The following is a 26,660-nucleotide window of genomic DNA, read 5'->3' as shown; positions in this document are numbered from 1 at the left end:
GACTTTGTTAAGCGTATGCAGGAATCCTGTAGTCTTTCTGTTTCAGCCGGCATGGAAAACGTGGCCTTTCATGACCCTTACAACTCTTCATCAGGACTACACATGTAAAGCCATATCATACCATTTTAATTGTTACATTTCCCCCTAAAGAATCATGGGAACTGTAGTTTGCTTAGGGTGCTGAAGAATCATTAGCTTACCCCACCCCCACCCCCAGATTTATGTTAGAGGGGCAGGACACCCACCTGTCATCATCTTCTGTTTGGCTCTGTCTAGCAGATTTGGAATGAAATGTCTCAACAACAGTTGTTTTAAATTAATTTATTTTGACACCAAGTACTCAGAAAGTTCTGTCAAAATCTTTCTACAATTTCTACTTTTAATTAAGTATTTTTGTTTATTTATTTGATTTAGGGGGGCAGCTGCGTTCCCGCGCCCCCTGGCTGCATCCATGCCTGTCCCTATTCCTCTCACACAGCTACAATTCCAGCTCCCTTTGAAGAGAGATTTAGTGTTAAATCACTCTGAGACCTGTAGCTCTGTGGGGGGAATAGAGATCACCTAACAACTCTCAGTAGTAGTAGTAGTAATTTTATTATTTATACCCCACCCATCTGGCTGGGTTTCCCCAGCCACTCTGGGCAGCGCCCAGAAAAATATAAGAACATAATAAAATGTCAAACATTAAAAACTTCTCGATGAAAAGCTGCCTTCAGATGTCTTCTATAAGTAGTGTAGTTCTTTATCTCCTTGACATCTGATGGGAGGACGTTCCACAGGGAGAGCACCACACTACCCTTTACTAGCCAGAGTTCCCAAGATTCTTTGTAGGAAGCCATGACTGTTGGCAGTGCTTTAAATGCGCAGTTCAGTTCGGATGACTATCATGTTGGCAGCTACAGTATCTGTAACCTTTCCATACTGGGAAAGAAGTTTGAAAAATAAAGGAAGGAATAAATTTGTTGTTGCTGGAAATACAAAGCACAAGAAAGCACTAAGAGACACGAGAGCTTATTATTTGAACCTTGCGTCCTCAGTAGATAGCACAAATATTTTGCTAGCCCTGGTGAGCAAACCCTTGAGAAGTAATGCCTTGAGGCAAACATCAGTCATGTAGAAAGGCAGCAATGGGCCATAAAATGGTACTGAATAGTCAACTTCCATCTCTTTATACACTCCACTGTGAAAGTACAGCCTCACTAACTTTGAAGGCAATTTAAAATTAACTTAAAGTCTATTCTATAGGAAGTAGATAGATGTAAGAATAGAGTGTGGAAACAAGTTCACTGAAGAAACCAACATGAAAATGTTGTGCTCATTCTATCAGTGCAGAAAGTGTATCTTTAATTTATGACCAAGACCTCATCTGTACTAGATATTAAAGCAGTAGCATATCATTTTAAACATTCATGGCTTCTCCCACAGAATCCTGGGAACTGTAGTTTGTTAAGAATGCTGAGACTTGTTAGGAGAACCCTAGTCCCCTCAGAGGGCTACAATTCCCAGAGTGGTTTAACAGACAATCCCTCTCCCAGGAGACTCTGGGAATTGTATCTGAGAGCAATCGGGGTCTCCTAGCAACTGTCAGCATCCTTAACAAACTTCAGTTCTTGGGATTCTTTGGGGGAAACCATGACTGTTTAACGTGGTATGGTTCTGCTTTAAATGTATAGTATGGACAGGGCCCAAGTGTTTGGGATAATTATGATACTAGAAGATCGTGCATTTCCATTTATTGTTAAATAAAATAGTTATTATTAAAAATAGAAAAAGGCATGGGAGGAGCCTATTGCAATTTAGTGTCTGAACATAATTTGTGATTAGTATACTGACTAACTTAATTAAAATGCTATTTTCCTGGCAGATTCTAAATTGCTGCTAAAGAAGATGCAATTAAGGTGCTAATCCGATGACATTTTCTTTTTTGTAGAATAATTGTGTTTTTGAGGCTTCTCTTGAGATCCTCTCCCCAACCTGACCAAAAGGATTTTGATTATTGAATATGTAAAGGTTTTTCCTCTGTTTAGAGCCTATAGCTGTTTCCACCTCTGTTTACTCTAGCTCCAGTGCACTCCCACTGCTGGTGTTTGAAGCTGTGTATAATGATGTCAGTCACAATCCATATCTGTCCTCTGCTTTCTTGAGAAATACTGCTGTTTGATCCATTTCCCCTCAAACCAGCTTCCATCCAATTTGAAAACATAAGCTACATTCATTTCACAGTTAATCTGAGGTGCATAGTTTTGAGACAGTCGTTTCACATACACAGATGACAGTTTGATGAATAGAAGTTGGGGTGGTAGCAGGCAGGGGGAAAGCAAACAGGTAATGTACATCAGGTGAAGACAACCCCTCTGGTGTGGTGTGTACAGCAATGTGCAAATGTGACTTTCAACAGAGTGGGGAAAATATGTTGTACTGTCATGGACTGGTTGGACGCAGAGGAATGGTGGGAGGAACCAGCTGGGGAACCCCAGTGGCATAGCTAGGGAGGGACAGGGAGGGCAGACCGCCCCAGGTAGCGCTCACAATCCGCTTAGGCCGTTTGAAAGGAACCCCCAAGGGAAGACAGCTCAGAGCCCAGGGAGTGGTGATGGGACAACAATGAGTGGTCAGAGGGAGAAGACGGGGTGTCAGAAGCTGAAGAAGTTCCAGGGCCTAGTGAACTGGGTGAGTTTGTGGCAGACAGAAGTCCAGAATCAGAGGCAGAAGCTGGAGCCAGTGAGTAGGAGGACGGAGGCCAAGAAGCAGAGATGAGTCAGGCAGGGTGTTTCTCCCTCCTGTTGTGACAAGCTCCCTTCTTCCCTTGTCTCCCATAACCAGAAGAGGACTGAAAAGGGCAGAGCAGTGACAGGCTTCACACAGGCATCATCTTCAATTGCTTGGGGAAAGCCCTGGAGAGAAGAGACTTAGATGGCTGTTTGAAGGGGAGAACTTTCAGTCTCGGCAACAGATTTCATGGGGTGAGACCTACCAGAGTTGAGCTGCTGTGCTCATTAGGCCTGACACTCCACCAAGTCTGTGAAGATCATAGACCCTCTAAGTGTCCCTAATTTCCAGGGACGTTCCTGATTTAGAGAAGCCATCCTGGTTTCTGATTTATAATCCTGGAATGTACCACTTTTCCTTAATGTTTAATGTTGAATTATGTTTTCATAAATGTTGGAAGCTGCCCAGAGTGGCTGGGGCAACCCAGTAAGATGTGTGGGGTATAAATAGTAAAATTATCATTATGGAATGGGACGTCCCTATTTTCATCGGAGAAATGTTGGAGGTTATGAGATCATGGTTTTGCTAATAAAAAGTTAACTCTAACTTGAACAGTGTGACTTAATGGCTTGTTCACTCTGTGACAATCAATGACCTATATGAAGAATAGTATGCTATAAAGTCCTTCTGTCTTTGAAGGCTATGCCTTCTATGTTCTTACATCAATGTCTCAGTCATAGTTTTTTTCAACACAAGATGTATGTTGTTGTTGTTGTTGTTGTTGTTGTTGTTGTTGTTGTTTTATTTGTACTCCGCCCATCTGACTGGGTTGCCCTAGCCATTCTGGGTGGATTCCAACAAATATAAAAGCATAATAAAACACCAAACATTTTAAACAGCCAGTGTGGTGTAGTGGTTAAGAGCGGTAGTCTCCTAATCTGGTGAACTGGGTTCGATTCCCCGCTCCTCCACATGCAGCTGCTGGGTGACCTTGGGCCAGTCACACTGCTTTGAAGTCTCTCAGCTCCACTCACCTCACAGAGTGTTTGTTGTGGGGGAGGAAGGGAAAGAAGAATGTTAGCCGCTTTGAGACTCCTGAAGGGGAGTGAAAGGCGGGATATCAAATCCAAACTCTTCTTCTTCTTCTTCTTCTTAAAACTATAAAATAATTTTTCTGTATAGTAATTTGCAGTTGGTTTCACAGTCCTTGGTTCCCCCCACCACTCAGCTTTTCTTCCCTCTCCTTTCATGTCATATTAGCATCAGCTTGCAAATAAAATGGGCTTTCTTAAACCAGCTGCTGATAAATTCTCCTGAAGGCCGTAAGTTAAATGAATAAATGTGACATTGTGTTGAGGACATGAAATAAAGAAGTAGGTGAATTCATTCAACTGACCAAATAAGGGCACCACATGGTTTTGTTCAGATTAGCATCTACTCCTCATTGTATTTCCAAAGGCGCATCTCAATATGGGACATCACTTCACTGGGAAGTAGGGCAGATCTTGTTTACTGGCAGAAATGTTGATGCTTTTGTTTTTTTCCTGTTTGACTAAGGCATGTTATTAAATGAAGAAGCTTAGATGCTTCACACAAAAGGTCTCCCATCAATAGGGCAGTGGGGGTGGTGCAGCTGATAATCCAGTGCAAGTCAGCTGGAAAAACAATTACTGTGACCTTCCCCAGGCTGAGAAGTTCAATTGGGCCCTGCCCTGCCCTGCCTTCTCCATCACAAGGAAAGACAGTTTAAAAAGAAGCAAAATAAATATTTTAAATTTCCACTGGGGTGTCCTTCCCTTCCCCTCCCCTCCCCTCCCCACCCCCCCCAAAAAACCCAGAAATTGAGACAAGATACACATGGGTTTGGGGTGGTGTTTTCTGTCTAAAAATGTCAAGATTTAAGATTTCCCACTGTTCCTTTGAGATGTTTGCTTTAAGGCAACAATTCCTTTCTTAGATTTGCTGTTCATGATACAGTCCTACCGGCAAGCATAGCGAAGAAGCCATCACAGTTTTGAATGAAAGAACAATCCTGCCTTTCTTGGGAACAAAGTAATTTCTTTGCTGTTTATGGACAGACCTCTGTCCAAGCAGAACTACCATGACTGCTGTGATTCTCAACTGACAGCTGTAGGCTAGTATTTTAGTTATTCAGCTCCTCACATTCTAAGTCCATGCCAGGGTTTGCTACAAATATTATGCATAATTGACAATGCAGTTTGCTCTTATTAATAGTGCAGCATTAAATTGTTCCGTTCAGCTGCTATTAGAGAGAATGAAGACCATTGCTTAAACACGAAAGGCACATTTTCTCATTATTTAAAACTTTCTTGAAAAAGATACCGGTTTAGGACTGGAAAAGGTATCAGAAAGACTCGTAACATCATGGGACCAGTTTCCCATTAAGGGAACAAGCCTGATATCAGAGATACAGGATTGTATTCAACAAAGTCACCCTGTTAGAGCAAGGACTGCCACCTACACAATCACACAATGCTTCCCGCTTCCCCTCCCAAATCTCAAAGAGATGGTTGAGGGGACAGGTGGGGAGGGGGACAGGTAGAGAAAGAGGGAGTCCTATTGCACAGGCAGAAGTATTTGCACTTTGTAGGATACAACTTCATACCTCTGAAATCAGGCTTGTTCTCTTAATGCAGGGGTCAGCAAACTTTTTCAGCAGGGGGCCGGTCCACTGTCCCTCAGACCTTGTGGGGGGCCGGACTATATTTTGAAAAATATATATGAATGAATTCCTATGCCCCACAAATAACCCAGAGATGCATTTTAAATAAAAGGACACATTCTACTCATGTAAAAACACGCTGATTCCTAGACCATCCGCAGGCCGGATTTAGAAGGCGATTGGGCCGGATCTGGCCTCCAGGCCTTAGTTTGCTTACCCATGTCTTAATGGAAAACTGGGCCACTGTTACTTACTGTATACCACTGGCTATAATTTTCTAGATTTTTCTGCTACTAGAAGACACTAGCCAGACCACTGTGGGGTTTTTTTTTAGTTGCTTAATAAATCCATGTCTGTATGTAATAAATGAAAGCTCCTATGTTGCATGAATAATTAACATTTGAAGTGAAATGGAAGTTAGAATGCTTGAGATGCACATTTACAAAATAGTATTATTTTCAAATGACTGAAGAGGAACATAACTCAGGAATTCACAGGATAACAATTGACTGTAACTAAAATTATCATCTTCTTGAAAACTATTATTTCTAAAACATTTGGCTACAAGAGCTAACTGAAAGTGAAGTCAATGCATGCCTTATCACCCATTACTGATCATTATAAGGCTGACTTTTTTGTGCTCTTATAAGCAAACTCACTTGCATGATCCTGCATCGCTACAACAAGAGATAAGGGTGAGAGAAGCCTACAATCTCAAAGTCCATCCTAGGATGAATAGATGTGTCAAGTGACTAGGAAGGATCTTTCTAGGCCTGCCATTTCCTCCCATTCAGTATAAATAAGGTACCCAATAACCAAATATTAAGGAATCGAGGCAATGGTGCAAGATGAGTCTATAGTGGATAGATCACGAAATCACAAATGAGGTGTAATGACCCCTGGGGGAGCATCAAAGGGAACTCTGCGTGAGACGACAAAGGGGTCGGGCCCCCTTCACATCACAGATAAAGCAATGTGGGTTAGAAGCTGAGAGTAGAAGTTAACATAAGTGACAAGCAGAAAGGAGAGCAATGGCTGATATCTGTTTGAATCCAGTGGAAATGGCAAGACCCTCTTGGAGTGTAATTCAGTGGACCCCTCCTACACAGGCTCAGGTTGTATATATGTGTAAATAAACCATATATCATAAAGACACCACAGTCACAGCTGTGCCTCATTTTCCAAAAGGAAACACAGATCCTGGATAAGTGTGCCTGGAACTCCCTGGAATTTCACACCACTCTGAGATTGGAGGGTGGCGTGTAACCATACAGTGGAACCTTGGTTCTCAAACGGCTTAGTTGACGAACAAATCGGCTCCCAAATGTTCTGTTTTCCGAACGTTTTTCAGAAGCCGAACGTCTGACACAGCTTCCGCTTGAGTGCAGGAAGCTCTTGCAGCTAATCGGAAGCCATGCCTTGATTTTCAAACAGTTTTGGGAGTCAAATGGACTTCCAGAACAGATTAAGTCCAAGAACCAAGGTTCCACTGTATTTGTATATATTACTTGCCTGGAAAGCTGCACTGCAAGTTTCAAAGAAATGTGAATCTTTAAGAGATGCCTGTGTTTTGGTTCTCAATTTGTTTTGGAAAGTGTGATTTAAGTGGATTTGCCTTGAAATGCAAACTGAATCAAATATCTCCCCATCCCTACCTAGGAGTAAGCCCCCATTGAATCCAGTGCAACTGAATCCTGAGTGAACCTGCAGAAGATGGTGTGCTTTGACGCTGATGTTGTGCTCAAGCATAGAACTGTGATTTCTGAGTTAACTGAGTTCATTTTAAGGTGTCACAAATACAAAGAGTTATGGAATCATCAGGAAAGACATTAATGGCCTGAACTGGCTGACCTGATCTTTTCGAGCAAAGAAAGAACCATATTTGAAGCAGTTAATGGATGGCTTTCTCAACACTTCTCTCCTGGCAGTAAAGTACACACAGTAAGTATAAAATATGCCGTCAGATCTCAAAGCTGAAATAATTTGATGCTAGGCTTGCAGTTTCATTTTGATTAATCTCTCTAAAGTAAGAGGCTTTCAGAAACAGAACATAGTATTACAGGGAGCAGGGGGTTGCAAAATATTTATGTAAACATATATTCAAGTTAACATCAGTTCTTTTCACACTGGCATACCTCTACATGACATGGTGAGGAACTACATTATGGTAAACAGTTTGCAGTTCTTAATAACTAGAGGTCTACAGGGGGCTGTTGTAAGAGAACTGAATCTTATGTCAGCTGCTGAAAGTCTCTTATATATATTTCCCCTATTGATAGCCATTTGGATGACATTTGGTCATAAGGCACCTTGCTGAAGCTAAGGAGGTCTGAGTCAGGACCTCTTGGGTGCCATGTTGGAAGAAAAGTGAGATATAGTGTAAATGTAAGAAAATAAACCATAAACACAATAAATCCCCAACCAACAACTCTGATTAATGCAAATCAAGATCCTTAATTAAGGAGGGTCTGTCCCCCCCCCTTGATTTTCACTCTCTTTGTTTTTGATTACTCTGACACAAATCAGATTATCTTACCAGAATACCTGACTATGGAAGTACATTAATCTGAATATTTCTCCAACTGCAGACAACTAAACAACAATCTTTAACCTTGCAGCCTCCCCACTGAGTGTTGGAGCCAACTCGTTATACAATGAGAGCTCAGAGCTGGACAAATCTCTCAGTTTTTCATTTGTAGTCTTAAGTTTGGCTCTTTTCATTTCTGCATCAGTTTGGTTTTTTTTGGGGGGGGGGTTTAAGTCATCATTAGAATTCACTCACATTTAGTGCACATGCTCCTAATACTCAATTTTTTTGCATGAAATTTTGCCGAATATCTACATTTTTGCAAGCAATTTCCCCCAGTATAATGCAGTTTTGCTATTCTCATTAATATATGGATTATTATACATACTTTTACCTTATATATTCAATTAGAGAACTACATTGCAAGTGTGAATTTTGAAGAATAGCTACATTTTAGTCTGTGTATTGTATCATGGTGTGTAAATTAGTTTTACATTAATTTATGGACTGAACCAAATTTTTCCCCCATCCCAAAGCTTAATATTATTCACTGAATTTTTGCTGATCAACAACAGCATTTTCTGAAACAGTTGCTTCCTCTGAATTATGGGCAGATTCTCAAGGCTGCGACATCATCCTTTCAGAGTGCAGAGTGTGGTTATCCATTTTCAACACACTGTCCTGCAGCATCTTGAAAGCCGAACATTTAGGGACAAGGTTGTATTAATTACATTAAGTGAGACATAGAATGATTATGATTTGATTGTACTAGTCATTTCCATGTTTAATTCAATAAACCCTCTGCCCCCATTTTATTAATTTATTGGAGCTACTTCCAAATTTCCTGTCTGCTGCTCTGGAGTGTCGCAGAATGTAGGTCACAGCTGCCGCAGCTTGGGCTAAGCAAACTGAGTTGCTTACTTCCAAGTGGACAAGTGTGCTCATACGAATTGGCACTTTCTTTGAAAGAAGAGAACAGAAACCAGTGACTGCACCTAGAAAACCTTCTCTTTTTGTCCTCTTCTAGACTAAAGTTCAGTCATTCTCATTGGCCGCATTTGGACGACATGCTAAACCATAGTTTAGTGTGATCTGAACGAAACATGATGAGCCTCAAGCTCATTGTCCCTGCTCCCCCCTCCCCCCTCCGTTCCCAGCTTGGGTTTGAGAATTTTAGAAGCTTCTGCTTCCATTTCTTGTTAACCAAAGCTTGTCATGTCATTCCAACTGACAGACTAACGTTAATGTTGGATCTTGATATAAGAAGCCAGGATGGAGAATGTTGCAGAGGACCCACATTCCAGGAACAACAAAAGCTGAACTGAAAACAATAGACTAGGATAAGATGAAATCACTTTAATGCTAGGTCTAGACTAGATTTAGATTAATGAGCTTTTCTTTGTCTTTTTTCATATCCTAATTGCGATATGGTTAACTGATACAACTTTTAATAATATCATCACAATATACTGTATGTTAAAATTGCTGCTTTTCAAAGTAATTTAGTTTTGGGCTAGGCAGTGGACCTATTAAAAAAATTAAGAAGAAATTGGGGGGCATTTTGGTATCACAACGGGGGACCTGTGGGCACATTCAGTAAAAATGTTTTAAAATATTTATTTCTTTTTAATGGAAAATAAGTGGGGCTTGGAAGGCCATAATGGCTTCACATCAGGAGACCCATAGGGAACAGTCCATGCTTCTTTAGAACACTAAAAAAAATACAGACATCAAAATCCGTACTTTTTTATAAGATGACAATGTGGGGGGAGAACTTAGGGAGACCTAAAAAGAAAAACTATTGGCGACTGGATACAACCCACAAGCTATGTGTTAGCCACCCCTGCTGTAGTTTGTTCCTACACAGCTTACCAGTGAGTCAGCTACACTTCTGGCTGATTGCTAATGCTTTACCAAAAATCCTAATTGCATATTTCTAGCTAATCACAAAACATTAAGGGTTTGAAGAATGTAGTTCTGGAACCAACAGCAGGGCAACCTAGATATTACAAAACCATAGCTTGTGTGTGAAATGTGACTAGTTGGGTGGGGAGGACATAGTTCAGGGGAGGGGAGGGGAGGAGATACAAATATAATTCTCGCATTTGACTTTTTATTATTAGGTTCTCATAGTTGACCATATTTGCTAAAATTCTAATAAAGCAGTGCCCACAATACAACCTTTTCAACTAAAAAAAGATACAATGCCTCTATCCTGCGGTTTTCATCATGCCAACTTTGTTTTTCTTTCTGTTGACATACAAGCCATTCTTCCATATTCAGCTGCTTGCAAACACTGTGCCTCAGGCAAGAGTATTCTTCACTCACCACGTACACTTGTTTTCCTGGCTTTGCTTGCCGTGATCAGATTGGATCTGAAATGTTTTTGTTTTCTAATATTATTTTGTTTCTCTTTCCTCTGCTCAAAACACAGATTAGTGTAAGATGTGATTCAACTAGACAACTGAATTTGGAATCCTGCTTCTTCTGGGGGAGCTGATGGAGGGAGAAAGAAAACACCAGCGTTTGGAAGATCTAGGGTACCTGGTGGCCTTTTTTTGACCCTGGTTTGCCGTCAAAAATGGTAGAAAAGCCCAAACTGTACTAGACACCAGCTCACTACAAACTGTCGCTTTGTTGATCACACCTGAACTGAGTGCACCTCATCAGCTGCAGAAGCAAACAGAGCTGTCAGGGCTGTGATTGCCTCCCACAGATATTAACACAGTGAACGCCATGACTAATGCAGTGCAGCTCAGTGCAAGACCACTGAGAGGCAGGAAGTCTTGCCACAGTGGTGCCCAACACTGACTAAGAGGATAGCACATGTAAAGTTCAGCTGCATTGTCCGTCCATCAAGTTCGGTATCAACAGGATGCAATTTAGCTTAGATTGACATCTAAGAACCTTAAGGGTTTCTCGAGGAGCAGACTAATGTGAGTCTCTGGCCAAAATGGTGCTGCTATGAGACAGGACCAAATAATTGCCTGTGCTAGTACTCTGATTTTCCAAGCGTTGAGTAATTAATATGAAGAGGGGTGTAGCTTTCATGGCCACCTTGGTTGCCAACCATCTGTTGCATTAGAGACCCTTGCTTCCTCCCACATTCTGGCACCTGCTTGAAAGTGGAGGGATAAGTACAGAATGGTGATGAGAACACCCTACTTAGCCTTTCGAAGTGCACTACCCATAAAACGCAGGGGCCCATGGCTGTGATCAACTCTCTGCTTGCATCATCCTCCGTGGCATATGACTGCATAGGGCTAGAGATAGGAAGGCTAACTATATTGGCCTTTTCAAAAAATATATACGGAAATTATGTGTTCTACATGAACAAATAGTGAATTAATGTGGCAGTTCCCTAATAGAAAATTGAGATATAGCTATCGTTATCTGGGTGACTCAGTTTCCTGCCCCAGAGAGCAGATGGTGTGGCTAATGGCATGGTGGGAATATGGTTAGTGTCTGCCCAGTCGGGTGAATGCAGCACGTTAACAGGAAACTGTGTGTGCTGGCTGATTTAAGGGTCTCCTGGCACAAAAGAAGTTCGTCTCCAGTCCTTGTGCTGGTGTGGGCTGAATGTAATCAAGCTGTAACAGCTCTGGAAATTCTCACAGCTGATGGCAAGGCATGTGGTAGGTGACCTGGCGGCTTCCCAATCTAATCGGTCTCAATATAAAAGATAATGTGTCTCCATAACGCTTAAAACACACACCCTAAAACCATAATGATTGATACTCCTGTCTAATGAAAGCTGCCTAATGTGAATCTATTTCTAACAGGTTTTGAATTACTTGTCATTAACTGGACTATTACTGGAACACAGTAACATATTTTATAGGTTAGGTATCCTTCTTGATTGAATTCAGTATCTACAATGACTTCTGTTATATAATCCTCCTCCTCTCTCTCTCTCTCTCTCTCTCTCTCTCTTTTGGATAAATATTCAGTCACTATTAAATATAATTAGATGCATGATCAGTAGACAGATCTGTTCTTTACCTATTACGATTAGTGTTCATAGTGTACTTATTGCAAAATGCAGCACAGGCATAACCCATGAAAATTGCAACCAGAATTCCTTTTAGCACCCCACTCCCCCCCCCCCAAATCACTGCTGTATAAAGTGGCAGGATGGAAGCACTTTTTCGGAAGCAGATGTGCTTGCAAGAAAGAGATGTCTTCAACTTCCATCACAGATTCTGTCCATGAAGGGAAGGACTCTAGAATGCCATAGGATGGGCTCCTAACAAAGGAAAGGCATCGCCAAAAAGAAAAGGACACAGGTTTGAATGAAATTTGCATATCCTATTTTTAAAAATACACGTATGCACATTTAGAAGTCATTATTATTGTTTAAATCAGGGATTGCAAACGGGATCCCCCACTCCTGCCTGCCAGTATGTCAAGGAAAGAGGCAGGTCAGTGCTCCTGTTTCTTTGCTCTCTTCCTTTGCAGGTGTGGTTTGGCTTCAAGCTGCACTTGCGGAGGAAAAATGGTCCTTTGCAGGAGCCTCTTACATCCAAACTGTGCATGGCTTGGATTGAAGCACATCTGCAAAGGAAAATCCACGATGCAACTGGGGCACTGCATTTAGCCTGGCTTTTGGCAGAGATGGGTTCCACTCAGGAGCTCACATTGGAAGTGCTCAAGTGCAGGTGACCGTAGTGAGCTTGCATTTGGTGCTGAATTTAAATTTTAACATCTTGGCATTGTGGGGAAGTCTGTGGCCACTGACCAGGTGTCCTGTGTGCCTGCTCAGTCTGCTGTCCAGGGGCTGGTGGTGGATGGGCAACATTAAGGCTTCCGTTGTCCCTTCCTAAAGTTATTTATCTCAAAATGAGAGACAGACAGGGCACTCTGCTCCTCTGTCAACCCATCAGACAGAAGATTGCTCTATGTACCGTTGGACACTAAAGCCACCATAGACGGCCACTTGACATAGACTGTAATTGTTATTTGTCAAGAATCAAAATAAACATGGTTTATCGTACGGACATTTGGTGACTTGGTACTGTGATTATTCACAACAATCCTTTGGATAAGACCCTTCCATACAAGTTACAGCATTGTATTTCGCTCAGTATTAATTTCGTTGTTGCCCTAGGATTTCTATCCAGATGGATTGCAACAAGGAGAGGAGTACTTCATTAAAAAGATACTTCCCTTGAGGGGAAAAACACACACCCCAAAAATCCAAACATAACAGGACTGGACCAGTAATTGGGAAGAGGAGCTGGCTGGAACAGCTGTTCCTTGGACATCTCAGGAAAAAACAATTAGTGTGCATGTGCCTTCATTTTGCAATTAAGTTTCACTGGACTGAAAGCTGGACTGAAAGCTTTGTTAGGCATTAAGCATGACAGAAGCATCACATTTCACGAGCAGAACTACCACAGTCCCTCAATGGGAAAGGGTGACATTTGCTCAGACTTTCACCTTTAAATGTCCAAGGGAAAGGGCATTCAGCTGGACATATGCCCACATCAATCCAGCATATATAAACAGAGTACCGTATACATCCAGGCACATATGATTTCTGGTAGTTTTTCTGCTGGGATTGATAAATGAATTGTATCCTTGGGCATAGTCTTCTTTTTTAGAACATAGATGAATACATCCATGTCTCAAGATGAACACAATTGCCACATGGAATGGCAGAGACATACCGTATATGCCTCCAAACAAAAGTCTTGGGCCCACCTTCCAGAGTTTTTGCTTTGAAGCTATACTCATTCATGAAAAAGGCATTGAGAGTAAACTACAAGGAAAAATCCATACCTGCTGCCTTGTGGGACATTTTTTGGGAGAGGAAAAGGTTAAGGAGTAACCCTACACAAATCCAGAATGGACTCCCTAAGGTGGTTGGGCCTTGTACGCCTCCTTCTGGCAACTCCCACAGACAAGCTGGTGCCAAATGTATTGCTCTGCTTTCCTTTGGATCACATCAGTGAGGCCGAGAGTGGGGTCTTTTCATCTGGGAAGCCCAGGACTACCATACACACTGCCTAGACCAATGCAGCAAAAACAATGTGGGAGCCAGATGTGATTCTCCAGCGCTTTGACTTCACCCCCAGAGGCGCACTCCATTGTCTATCAAGTCAGATGGATACCAGCAACCTTTGTTGGAGAATGGACATTGGTAGCTATTCCCATGCAATGTCTAAGATCCAAATTGCACCAATCTTTAGAGACATGGGCACCTTGCCCATATCTTAAAAAGAATTCTCTTAGAGCCCATCTTTGGATATGTTGCATCAGTATGTTGATGAAATTGAGAAGGCATAAATAAATAAATATTTTAAGAAATAAGAAGCAAGTTACACAACAGATGGCCCCAAAGAGCTATGTTGAGTTTGAGGATTAACCAGGCCATAACAAAAGATATCATTGCAAATTGTTAGTGTTGATGTGTTACTTATTATTGCTGAACAGTGTTCCCTTTAGCTACCAAATGCCAAATGCCTAAATATGTAGAAAACCAAGTTGTCCTCTCCCAGCTGCTCCCATTTCAAGCTGCCAGCTGCATTGTCTCATCTTTTAAGGACTGCCAGGAGGTATTAATGGGCCCCATTATGCCTATCATATTGTCAGTGAGTTTAGATGAAGTCTTATTGTGGTATTAATCTGATCATTTGCTATTAATCAGTTTTGCATTGTTGCTGTTCTGACCTTAAAGCCCTAACGAGCCTAAAAAATTAAGGCAGAGCATATCACTAGATTTACAATGAAATGTAGAGTTAAAAAAAAATGTGGAATTACTAGTAACGTGTGAAATAACCATAGTGCCAACTTCATGTAAAAGACAGCTTGCAATTCTCTTTACAACTTTTGACACTCGGTCTAAACTGAAAACTTTTGCACTTCCCTCTCTGTACTTAAAATGTATCTTTGGCAACCACAATAAAATTATTGTAATCTCCCTTGCTCCAGTTAAAATGGAAATGCTTCAAAATGTGCCACAAGGCCACATCCCCATCTTACAGTTGAAGTATATTGCTTCCCTCAATGAACTGTAGTTTACCCCTCACAGATCTACAGTTCCCAGCTCCCTTGACAAGTACCAGTAGTTTGTACCCTGAATTCTTTGAGGGAAGCCGTGGTCTTTAATTGTAGGATATGGATATTATCATTCTTCCCTGCCTCCACCCCCCAAAAATTGTCTGAAGAGGTAGTAAAATTACAGTGAAATTCTAAGGAGGGGCTGGGGAGAAAAAGTGGCTCTACCACCACAGCCATAGTTTTTTTAGCTCTCACCACCAGCCATGTCAGAAGCACACAAACATGTACATGTGTGTGGTGGTGGGAGTATTAGTTTTCACTATTCCAAATCCTGGTTGGCGTGGCTGACAGGCACAAGCACAAAGCCCCTCAGAGGACCCTTGGGGCTTTGGATCCAGTGGATCCAAAGCTTCTGCCACTCTGCTCACAAATGGTCCATTTCAGAGCTCACCGATTCTTACCACCAGCAGTATGTCACTCCAATGGCAAAGGCCACTGGAGAGACCTCTCGACACAATCCCAGAATACCACACCATCTATCAACATGGGTGTCATGAACTGGCAGAACAATGGCAAGGAGGAAGAGGATCCTGGTGAGGGATGTAGCCAGGACTGGGACACACTGGGGCAAACTGGAGATGGGGAAGGAGGTTGGTGTAAGAAGGTTAGTGTAAGAAGTATTCATGGGGTGATAGATGATGATGAGGGGATAGGCGCCAGTGCACAGGAGCCAGAGCAGCAGGACCCATCACCAGAGCCAGAGGGGCCCCTGTCTCCACAAACAAAGCGGGTTCCAAGACGTAGGGAGAAGTGGGTGGGGCAATCCAGGAGATTGAGACAAGCAAGGGCTTACAGCCCAGCTCCCTAGCTGGTCAAGTAGGACTTACTAGCTCTGGGAGGAGGTGTGTGCTTCCTCAGAGTAGACTCAGAACAGGTGAGGGTCACATGCCTCGTCAAGCCCAGATGCTGCAATCAGTTTACAAAGTAAGAAGGGCTGCAGAGCTGAGGTGCTGTGTCTGCTCAACTGCCCATGTTGATGGACCTCAGTTTGGATGCTGCAAGATCTCTGTGGGACTGTGGACATGTGAATTGACCCTGGACTAAGGACTTGACCTACTGACCTGCTGCCAGGTAGGCCAGGGGTTCAGAGCAATGGATGTTTGCAGGATTGCACCATGGCAAAAAAAATACTTTTTAAAAAGGTATATTTTACCAAGAAAGGTCCATCTGTACCTGAAAGCTTTCAGGTGCCACTGAGTTTTGTAATTTTAAAGATATCTGGCAACATCCAACTAAGAATAGGCACGTTTACTTCCCTCGATTTCAGTGTGAGAGAAAAGCATGTGTTAAACTTTCTCTCACTGAAGTCCATGACCCTGAAACATGCTTACTTTTGATGAGACCATACCCATATTGTTGTTTCCTTAAGAACACACACAGAGACACTCACAACTCATACAAAAGATCACCAACCAACAAACACCAATCCTCAGAAAGTTAGAATCATAGAATCGTAGAATCATAGAGTTGGAAGAGACCACAAGGGCCATCGAGTCCAACCCCCTGCCAAGCAGGAAACACCATCAGAGCACTCCTGACATATGGTTGTCAAGCCTCTGCTTAAAGCCCTCCAAAGAAGGAGACTCCACCACACTCCTTGGCAGCAAATTCCACTGTCGAACAGCTCTTACTGTCAGGAAGTTCTTCCTAATGTTTAGGTGGAATCTTCTTTCTTGTAGTTTGGATCCATTGCTCCGTGTCCGCTTCTCTGGAGCAGCAGAAAACAACCTTTGTCCCTCCTCTATGTGACATCCTTTTATATATTTGAACATGGCTATCATATCACCCCTTAACCTCCTCTTCTCCAGGCTAAACATGCCCAGCTCTCTTAGCCGTTCCTCATAAGGCATCGTTTCCAGGCCTTTGACCATTTTGGTTGCCCTCCTCTGGACACGTTCCAGTTTGTCAGTGTCCTTCTTGAACTGTGGTGCCCAGAACTGGACACAGTACTCCAGGTGAGGTCTGACCAGAGCAGAATACAGTGGCACTATTACTTCCCTTGATCTAGATGCTATACTCCTATTGATGCAGCCCAGAATTGCATTGGCTTTTTTAGCTGCCGCGTCACACTGTTGGCTCATGTCAAGTTTGTGGTCAACCAAGACTCCTAGATCCTTTTCACATGTACTGCTCTCAAGCCAGGTGTCCCCCATCTTGTATTTGTGCCTCTCATTTTTTTTGCCCAAGTGCAATACTTTACATTTCTCCCTGTTAAAATTCATCTTGTTTGTTTTGGCCCAGTTCTCTAATCTGTCAAGGTCGTTTTGAAGTGTGATCCTGTCCTCTGGGGTGTTAGCCACCCCTCCCAATTTGGTGTCATCTGCAAATTTGATCAGGATGCCCTTGAGTCCATCATCCAAGTCATTGATAAAGATGTTGAATAAGACCGGGCCCAAGACAGAACCCTGTGGCACCCCACTAGTCACTCTTCTCCAGGATGAAGAGGAACCATTGATGAGCACCCTTTGGGTTCGGTCAGTCAGCCAGTTACAAATCCACTGAGTGGTAGCATAGTCAAGACCGCATTTTACCAGCTTCTTTACAAGAATATCATGGGGCACCTTGTCAAATGCCTTGCTGAAATCAAGGTAGGCTACATCCACTGCGTTAGCAGATTCATAACAATATATACATAGCACTTGCAAAGTTAAAAGAAACTAACTTTGCCAACTTCCCCAATGTGCATTATTTTTTGCCATCCTTCATTAACGCAGGCATAACTTATTCACAAAACCCATGATTTTAATAACCATTATTTTATTACTGGCATTTACTTTGTTCTCTTTTTTTTCAAATTAACCCATCTGGTTTCTAATCAAAATATGTTTTTATGAGGTGGGTTTTAAAATGTTATTGTTGATTTTCTTGTTTAATAATCATTCTGTAATTGGATGTTAGTCAAATATAGACAGCTATGTGTGTATAAAGATTAAGGATACATTCTGTGGATAAGCAGTGGCTGTGGACTCCCTCTACCACTCCCCCATACCCCAATTTTGGGTCAGAGCACTCTCTTAAAATTCAGTGGGAGGTAAACAAAAGAGATTTCAGAACTCAGATAGCCCTATCCCTCAGATACCCTCCCCCTCTCCTCCTAACACCACACCCAATCCAACTTGTTAGATGCGGCGTTGCCAATTTCTAGCTTTAAAAGTCTTTCCATTTAGACCTGGTTTCAGTGTTGTTTTTCACCACTGGGAAGAATGCCATGTTCTGCAGTTGTCTTCTGCATCAACTGCACAATGTAAACTACCAAAAATCAACCAACCAACCAACCAACCAACCAACCAACCAACCACCCTCTCTTGGAAGTGTCATATGGAGGCAATGAAAGTCAAAGCGCAGAAAAGCACTGGGGCATTGATGAAGTTCTGTCACAGTAAGGGAGAGCAGCTGATTGAATCCACTGTAAAGATATTTGGTAGTGAGGAGCTTACCTAAATGCTTTATGGCCTTGAAATCTGGGGCTCTGATTTGAATAGTTTTGGAAACACTGCAAAACATTTTTTTGGGGGGGGGGAGCTATACTCTCTACCATCAGGAATATGAGCAGGTCTTCTTTGTACAGAATTTAGGTGGCCAGTCATTAAGGCAAGAGCAAACTGCGCTCAGTTAAAGTATTTTAACTGTGCTGTGCTATATGGAATTAAGTGATAACCAACTCTGGAAAACAGCTTGTCAAGATGGTTCAGACTATTATTACTTTCCAGAACTGAGCTGTGCTTTGATCTTGAATAAGTATCAGCTATGGAATTGGCTCTCCTGGATAGAATCCAGAAGGGATCTGCGACTAATTCTGATCACCCAAATTTCCCCTTGGAATCCACTCTTGAGAACAGAGCATCTTAGCACTAGTTATCTGACTCTACTCTCACCAGTTTCCTAAAGAAATGCCTTTACTGACCTGCATTTCCAAGTGATGCTCACTGCAGTCTTGGATGGCTGCTACAAGGTCCAGTACGCAGATAGGCTTTGTATTTGTGGTCAACCTCAGGTGGAAGATCTGAGACCCAAGAGATCACTTTCTGAAACCTTTGTTCACACACGCAAGCAGATACAACCTGGCAAAAATGTTTCAGTTTCTTTTGAGTGACAATAATAGTTTTGTAACACTGAGTGGCCCTCTATGCACTGGCTGAAAGAAAGGAAAACAGAAGGAATTAGAGAAATCACAATAAATTGTTGTGATGATTCGGAGGTTTAATTTGAATTGATTTGAGCTTGTTGGTGCCTCTGGTAACCTGCCTCTTACATCATGGATGGTGGTTCATATTATGGATGTATGATTTGTATTGTTTATTAGCACTGTTGTGTGGGTTTGTCATGGCCTTTGGCCAAAACAATGAACTTATGTTGATTTGATTGATCTGCCAGAAGCACAAGAAGCTACTGAAAATGAATAAATCACATTCTAGAACTTCATAAACAAGGTTGCCCAAATAAGGATTGCAAAGAAAAACTATGGCAGCAGCCCATAAAATGCTGGTTGTTTGGGGGTTGTTGTTTTTAAGCAGAAAGGGATACCAGGAAAGGCTTGATTTGGATAAACTTTTCTGTGACTACTTTTGCTGTTTTACGTCTGCAGTGCTTTCCACACCGGAGGCCAAGATTTCATTGTAAGAGCTAAGATAGAGTTCTCAGAACAATAATGGTATATCGACTGAGGGTATGGGTTGTATTTCACTGCTTGTGGTGCAGCTGTTCTTCTCTCCAGGCTTCTACAGAAGGGAGGCACCTGTATTTTTTCATCCGACAAATATGTATGGCCTACCAGATAGCCGATAATTTATAGGCAGACATCTGCTGTTTCCCAGCTGTTGTCAGAAAAACTTCTAACGCTAACATTTTCTTGTCACTAACACAAAAATAACCATCGAGCTCATGTTTAAAATCAAGCTCATGTTTAAAATCAGAGGCAGAAATAAAAGTTGGGATATTTTTAGAGTGTTTGTATTGCTCCTCCTTAGCCAACAACTGACTTCAGTTACATTTTGTTAAGTCTCTCTCATTTTTCTGTGGTTGACTTCACTTGGGGATCTCACAAGGATTTGGCATCTTCTAAATAGCCCTGCTAAATTATGAACATAGTGACAGCTTCATTTGTTGCGTAAACAGAAGGCTTTTTGCTTTGATGGAACTGCTCTTTTATTGGTTCTTTTCTGTAGACCCAACATGTCACTAGGAAGAAGTGCAGTATACTCTACTCCCAATAAAATAAGTCGGTCACCTGCTTCTGCTAAGGCTGTGCCTTAAACTCCACATTTTCATTAGAACTGTAAACACATGCTCTCATGATATTCTCTCATGATCATTGTCTCCTGAGAAGTGGGAAGTTTATGGCAGTCTTTGCAAGGCCAAATTCCTAAGAATGAGACTTCTCTGTAGATGTAAAGTGTCTGCAATAAGTCATTTTCAAATGTGCAGGTTGAGGAAATATTATGGAGGAAGCAGAAGCAAGCGCACTGGCAGGCAGTGTTAGCCCCTAACAATGGGTCCAGATCAAGGCAAGTAATAGTACCACTCTAGTCTGCCTTGTTCGGACCACACTTGGAATACTGTGTCCAATTCTGGGCACCGCAATTTAAGAAGGATGTTGACAAGCTGGAGGAGCATGTCAAAACTATCACAAAGCTACATGTGACTTCAGAATCTCAGTCTGGCTTCTCCAAGATATGACCAGATTATTATAACAATGAATGAACAGTTTTAAAAATAAAAAATCCCTAGGGATGAAATACTTCCCTAAGCCTAATAACGTCAGGGGTCAACATATTCATGCCAATGGAACATTTTCACATGTGTCAGAGTAAGCCTAAGGAATATTTTAAATGTTTGCTTTCAGAGTTGAAAAGTTTAATTGCAGCCCAAAGAATGACATGTGTTGAAAAGCCTGAATTAGAAGCTTTTGTATTCCAACTCCCCACCCCCCACCCCCACCCGCTGCCTTAAGCTTTACTTGGGTAGCATTTCACATCCATTATGTTTTCCCTTTCATCACGTTTGGTGAATTAGATTTATGCAAGGCTATTTTGCAGTTAAATACACATTTTGTTTTTACAGTCTGCCAATTTACAGGCATTAAATGTATGAATTAATAGTGCTTAAGATTAATGCAATAAAGTTTGTTTAGTTTAAAGAAGCGCTTTTGTTCCAAAGTACTATTAAATCTTTACATAAGACATTAAACCAAAGTGTCTTTGATTTGACTCTGGTAGGTGTCCAAATAACGTTTATAGAAAATGTGGCAGCTTTTCAATTGAGGAAAGGGATAAACCACCTTCTTTAGCATTTATTCCCTGGTCCTGACATTCAAGGGTGTAAGTACTGCTAAATACACAATGGTTATTCTGTGTGCCTTCTACACAGACACAGCAATGCTATTTTCTCAGTTAGGGTTTGCAAACTGTACATGGAAGAATCTTGCTCTGTATACTGAAATCTCAGCCTTGTATACTATAACAATCCACATTAAATGAAGAAAATGTACCATAGTGAGTAAGAACATAATTTTAAAAGATTTGCTTTCTGAAATCTCAGCCTTGAGACTTCACAGGTGCACTCACAAAAGGGACTTTATGTGATGATATTGTGTATGAATCCTTTTGGTTGTTTTGGAATGAATGGATTAACTTCCAAACACATAAATTTAGTATTTCAGAGTTTAGACACATATAAAGGTATGAGTTGTGTCTGCAACTGTTTAAAAAAACTAAACAAAATACTTCCACTGTTTTAAGGGCTGTTTAATTTTTCAGTATTGTTATGTCTGTACAAGTAAATAGAGCATACTTTCTACAAGTGTAGATACGTTTCCAACCCTAGGAACCCTCTTAAAGTGTGGATAGGGGGCATTCAGAGTGTGTGTGTGTGTGTGTGTGTGTGTGTGTGTGTGTGGCAGATTGATGATCCTGGCTGCCATCGCAAATCTCTCTTCTCACAATCCTAGGCTGCTTCAACTTTGGGAAGTGAAGGTGTCACTCCCACAGCCCCACATGCTACCCATCTGCGCTTTGTCAGGCAGAACTCATATCCCAGGCTTCAAGAAAGAGACAAGCAAGGTCCTGTTATCAGACTTCTCTTGTGGTTTTTTTTTGGGGGGGGGGGAGTGTTTGAATATGCACAGGGCTGTCTTTAGCATATGCACCACCAGGGTGCAAAAATCCACCCAGTGCCCCCAAATTTAGTTTAGCCACGCCCATAAAATTTTTAGGGGAAAGACTCAAAGTTGTTGAGCTTTTTTGGGAGGAAAGAAGCTGAAGTCGTTGACAATGCAGCAGAAATAGCTGCTTTTGTTTCCTGATTCTTCGGGAATATTTGATGCTACAGAGTAACAGAGTGACGGAGGGGTCCATTGCTTTTTACTGCCGCCAGTAAATTTGGCGCCCCCCAGAATTCGGCACTCGGATGCACCGCACCCCTTGCATCCCCAAGTAAAGATGGCCCTGAATATGCAAATGCAGAATACTGAACCCCTGTTTTCTATATGTTGGATATCCCTATATTGGTGAGTGAATCAACAAGACTTATGGCCGCAATCCTTACTCGTATACCTGGGAGTAAACCCTGATGACCTTAATGGGACCTGAGTAGACACTATAGAACTGTTCTGTAAATTTCTTTGTGCAGAGGGAGGATTCTTGTCCCATGCATAAGGGTAGGACATACAGAGCATTCTGGCTCGGGTCATTCACAGGCATTAAATGAGAGGTGGGGAACCTGTGGCCCTACAGATATTGTTGGTGTCTGCCTCCTCCCATTGGCATGGCAGCATGACCAATGGTCAAAGGCAATGCTCCAGCAACATTTGGAAGGCCAAAGAGTCCCTTTCCCTATGTTACATACACATCCTGCTCTTGCAAGCTTTATTACCACCTAATTTCATATAACTGGCATACAGTCACATGACGACTGGCCTTTGAGCAGCTTTTAAAAAAAATGAAAAATGAAATATAAACAGCACTGGAACTATGAAATCATTTGTGCATCTCCAATTAAAAGCATGTATGTCAAACAGACATTTCAAAGGCACTTCCTGCATCTTGTCTCTAAGGTCCAAATCACAGCAATTAGGCAATTATGTCAGTCCCTTGGGTAAGCTGGAAATGAAAAAGTTCGTTCGTTCTCGGCTTGATTACATTTGTATCTATTTATTTTTTTAAGCCTGCCCATTTTCATTTCCTCAGCCATAAGTACATACAACTCGTTTAATTTATATGCACAGAAAATCTCTCAGGGTACATTATAAAACCACACCATCCATCCGTATCTCACCAGAGCTAGAAGCCCTGAAGGCTGCTTATATATGTTACAATTTATGTAAAGTTTGAGTTTGCTTCAGTTCTTCAGAATACCAGATGAAACCTCGTTCTTGGGCCTTTTCCCAGTGGCAGATTATCTGCTTTGCCTGCAAAAGGTCCCAGATTCAATCAGTGGCATCTCCAGGTAGGACTGGGAGAGACCCAAAACCCTGCAGAGCTGCTATCACTCAGTGCAGACAATACTGATCTCAATGGACCCAATAGCCTGACTCAACAGAAGGCTGCTTCCTATCTTCCTATCCTCTTGGTTTCCACAGAAGACCACATTGGCACTGAAGGCACAGTTCCTCCTGGATCCATAAGGTATATTGCTCCTTTCTATAAAAAGGAAGGGGTCAGAAAAGAGAAATGGATCCTACAGCAACTAGCTCAATATTTTGTCTTCTGAAATTAGCTATCCAGGGCTCTAGAACGCTCTCCCAGGAGAGGTACACATGAGTTACCTTTGTTGCTAAGTCTTTCAGTGGCAAATTAAAACTATTTTAAGAGAAGGGGAGAGAGGCAAGGGGATGGGGAAGAAGAGGCAGAGGGAAAGGAGGGGAGATGAAGAATTAATAGCAGCAGAAAAAGAAGAGCAGATGAAACACAGTTAAAGAATTAAAAGTGAGTCCCATATTCCAGGTTTGGGTAAAGGATGGATCCTAGATTGTAAAAAAGACTGCTGGATTGGGAAAAGGATTATGAAGCAAATACAAATCCAGCCTGGCAGATCACGATTTCTGTTTTTATGATCTGCTGTTTGTATTAATAGGATTTTCATTTTATTAGAAACAATGTTTTATGGACCATCCCTGTTGTTGTTGCTACTACTGCTGGAGATATTATTTACTGAAGATTTTTCATTGCAATGGAAATTGGCAAGAGCATCAGTTGTGTCATTCCAGTTCATTTCAATTAGGCTTGTGCTGGAGAAGTCCCTGGTGAGTTGCACCCACCACCTCTATTGCCATGTGTTGCTCAGGCCACTTGAATCATCACTGCAGAAAAAGCCATTCTCAAACATTCCTCTCCAGCTTGTGAAGCAGGTGTTCATGCTGCTGAAATTCCACACCACGACACTGTAAAACCTTTGCTGGGAACTGACATTTTATGACCAGGAAAACGAAACACACGAATTAGTGTAATTTAATATATTGTGTGCTGTTCTTTCTTGGGCATTGTATCTTTCAGTTCCAACTTTTAATTCACTTTTTCCATCGTCACTGATAAATGATTTTGGTGAGGAAAGTTATTTATGTAGCTCTGTGCTTTTCTTACACCCGGATTCAAAATGCATTTAATCTCATCCAGCTCAAATTAGTTGGACTTGTGACAGGCAAGCTGATACTATAGTTTTGCTTAAGCAATGGTGCAATCCTACATGCAGTCATTCATAGGAAAGTCTCAATGCAGCATATCCTGCTTATGATCCTATGTACTCACAGCAGAGAACAAAGCACAAGAGTATAAAGAAACCCAACATAGTGACATCAACAGGCACTCCCTCAGTATCTCTCTATTACAGTAATCTAATCTACAGGGGTAGGGGACGTGGGAGGCGCTGTGGATTAAACCACAGAGCCTAGGGTTTGCCGATCGGAAGGTCAGCGGTTCGAATCCCCGTGACTGGGTGAGCTCCTGTTGTTTGGTCTCAGCTCCTGCCCTCCTAGCAGTTCAAAAGCATGTCAAAGTGCAAGTAGATAAATAGGTACCGCTCTGGCGGGAAGGTAAACAGCGTTTCCGTGCACTGCTCTGGTTTCGCCAGAAGCAGCTTAGTCATGCTGGCCACATGACCCGGAAAAACTGTCTGCAGACAAATGCCGGCTCCCTTGGCCTATAGAGCGAGATGAGCGCCACAACCCCAGAGTCGTTTGCGACTGGACTTAACTGTCAGGGGTCCTTTACCTTTACCTTTTTAATCTACATGGGTGGATGTAGATGATGGACAAATGTAGTGAGGTCACTTATTTCAAAGAAGGAAGCAGTTCCTGCCCTAACCAAAATTCGGAGGAACATAGAAAGCTACCGTATACTGAGTGGGTCCATCTGTCCATCTAGGTCAGTATTGTCTCTACATAGACTGGTGGTGGCTTCCTCGGATTTCAGACAAGGATACCTTCCAGCCCTACCTGCAGTTGCTAAGTTCTAAGGAACTTTATGTACAACTAGGAAGGAGCGGAGCTTTCACTATTAACTTTTCATACTGGATAATTTTGGAACACTGGAGGCTAGAACCAACTCAGGAGGACTCAGCTGAGATCACATGCTTGGATAAGTAGGGGGTGACTTCAACAGAGGGACTTCTGTGCCTGTCTATAGTCTATTTCCTCCAGACAATTTGTGTGCTTTGATCATAGGAATATAGGAAGCTGCCTTATACCAAGTCAGACGATTTTGAGGCTTCTGCACTGCACTTTATTAAGGAGTCATTTGATCCCTGGATGATGTTTTAAACTGAAATTGAATGACAGCGAAGACTGGGAAACACAAATTAACTTAATTTACTGAAAACAGGGGATCTGCACCCACCACCACTCTAAGTTCTAAGTAGCCCTAATTTTGTTGTTAGCAGTGGCGTAGCGTGGGGGGTGCAGGGGGGCCCGGCCGCACCGGGCGCAACATCTGGGGGTTAGGGTTAGGGGGCGCAAATCCACGGGTTAGGGGGTGAAAATTACTTGCCTTGCCCCGGGTCCTGACAACCCACGCTACGCCCCTGGTTGTTAGAGCTTCCACAATTCTCTTAAATCAGAATTGTGCAAAATTATATTATATTAATAAGCAAGTTGCAGTTTAATCCTGTAAACCAGCCGTCACCAACCTCCAGATGTCGTTGGACTACAACTCCCATCAGCGCTCTGCCAGCATGTGCTACCAGTAAGGAAATTAATCAAAGCTTCAGAGATCAATTTTTCAAATAGAATCTGGAACTGTGACTGACTTTATGAATATGATAAATGAGTTTGCAGTGTGAATGCCTAAGTGTCCATTAGAAAACACTCTGCACATCATATCATTGATGACATGGGAGAGATAGCATAACAGACTGTCATGGTTAACTCTCAACATCAACTCTGCTGACAGACCAACTGCCTTGCCTGCCTCAACTGTAACCTAGCAGCAGCCATTCCATCAGGCTGCAGTAGAGGAAGAGAATGGAAGCAAGGCTGCTCTATCAGCTCTTTTAAGAGACCAGCTGCCTTCGGCTCTATTTCTCCCACATCTGGCACGGAGCAGTAACCATCCTGTCCGATATCCTGAACTGTTTCCATGCTACCAGTTGTTATCAGAACTGTAACTTTTAAGAACTGGTACCGGAGTTTGTTTTCCCCCTTTACCCTCCCCATCCCTTTTTCCTTTTGTGTTGTGTCTTTCAGGCTGTAAA

At 42.1% G+C, this 26,660-nt stretch overlaps 1 long non-coding RNA gene across 2 annotated transcripts in view; it reads right to left on the bottom strand.

The window, feature by feature from the left end:
• The window catches only part of LOC308476139, a 55,557-nt gene that overhangs the window by 15,642 nt on the left and 13,255 nt on the right, over positions 1–26,660 (bottom strand). For both annotated transcript variants that reach the window (XR_013985766.1, XR_013985767.1), the window contains one exon: positions 18,886–19,116. This is a non-coding gene — a long non-coding RNA (uncharacterized lncRNA). The remainder of the gene's footprint in view (positions 1–18,885; positions 19,117–26,660) is intronic.

Source organism: Podarcis pityusensis, assembly GCF_964106645.2.
Source record: "Podarcis pityusensis genome assembly, chromosome: 4".
NCBI lineage: Eukaryota > Metazoa > Chordata > Lepidosauria > Squamata > Lacertidae > Podarcis > Podarcis pityusensis.
This window is presented reverse-complemented; position numbering and strand designations above follow the sequence as displayed.